Source organism: Eimeria acervulina, genomic scaffold, assembly GCF_000499425.1.
Source record: "Eimeria acervulina Houghton genomic scaffold, Eah_scaff951, whole genome shotgun sequence".
Classification (NCBI taxonomy): domain Eukaryota; phylum Apicomplexa; class Conoidasida; order Eucoccidiorida; family Eimeriidae; genus Eimeria; species Eimeria acervulina.
In genome coordinates this window covers 1-1,629 of record NW_013549504.1, presented here as the reverse complement: position 1 = coordinate 1,629, position 1,629 = coordinate 1, and positions in this window count along the sequence as shown.

Here is a 1,629-nt window from a genome sequence, read left to right as displayed (position 1 = left end):
TGTTCTGCTAGTCGATTGGAGAGTCCTGTTTTCAACTGCTTTTCCCTCTGGCTCTTCCCTAATGGCCAGGAACAGCACGACTCCGTTGGTTTGATAGACCTCGCCATTATGTTTAAGGGCAAGAGAGGCTCCGTTAGAGCAAAATGGACTGCCTGCTTCCTCAATGAAGAAGGAGAAACTAGTGTGCAGCTTCTCTGTTGCTAATACCATGCACTATTTGTAGTGCTCAAAAGGACCTGCCACCAGTGAATGTGTACTATGCAAAATTACTTGCCATGCGAAATCACTAACGTGCGCATCCTGCAAACAAATCACTTGTATTTATGCCGTATTTCGTGGCAACGTGCTACCCATTTAAATGAGGAAGGCGTTTCCTGACGGCAGCATGATGAGTGCTTCGAACGCAAACGTAAAATCCTTTTGAACAGGTTTCTGCTCTCTCTGTTCCGCTTTGTGCGTTTCAGTCCCTCGCACCCGCCTGTCAGATCCTCTGAAGAGGTACTCTCCTGCAGGCGACGGTCGCCGATTTTCATATGCACCTTCTCCAGAGACTCTGGAGTCTTGGCTGTCAAATGGCGCACTCCGAATCCACTGCCAAGCGTTCGTCGCTCTTGATTGCAAGTCTACGCCTGTGCACCGACTCCGTAAGCTGAATTACTGGCACTGGCCATGCCTCATATAGTATTGAATACCTATTGTTGACTAACGTGTGAACAAGCTATTGGTTTTTTTTTCATCAGTGTGTCACCCCTATGCGAAAAGACCCCTATGCGAAAGGAATCGGCAAAAAGTGAATAGCATATTCTGTTTCTGAGTTCGACCTGTATAGAAATGCTGCGGCGAAGTAGACGAGTTCAAGCTGTGTGGTTTGTTGAGCTGCCCGTCGTACAGCTATACTACGTTTTATATGCCAGCCTTACTTCCCGTCTGGGGCATTCCACATGTGCCGCAGCAGCACCTCCCCGAACTCCTCCGCAACGGCTCAAGGCAGATGTAGTTCAGTACGCGCTTCAACCAGAGTCGCACGATGTCCGAGTCTGGTGCTGCAATTCAGTGACAAACTGTTGTCGCTTCCTCCTCGCGGCTCGCTCTACAGTGGGTTATTTCAGCTGCACTACATTTCACTGGCATTTTGTTCAAACACCTCATCAGCTTACGTTATCCCAGATGACCAAGAATTACTGTAAAGGAGGGCTCGATGACTGCACTCACTGTGCAGCTCCCTTCGAAGTTCTATCAGCAGCTGCTTCTGCCTACACCCTTAAAGGCAAGCACACTTTGCCTGTGCGTCAACTGCAGGTACTGCAGAAAATGCTGAACGGGCCTTTCCGAGAGGCAGAAGCTACGGACATACACTTAACCGATATTTGTCCGTATGCTGCGCACCAAATGCTACTTTTTATCCACACAGATACCTGCGAAGTACTCAAACAGCTTCATCGCACAGATACATTCGAGGAAAAAAGACAGCGTAGAGAGGCTCTTATGGGCCTCATCTCGGCGGCAGACAAATATGATGTACAGGTTAGGCAACTCGCAAAACTGTTCTGGCAGATCTGCAAACATCTTGGCTTTGACACCTGGCACGAGCCCGTGACGCAGCCACAGAGACGTAGGAGCTTTCTTCGA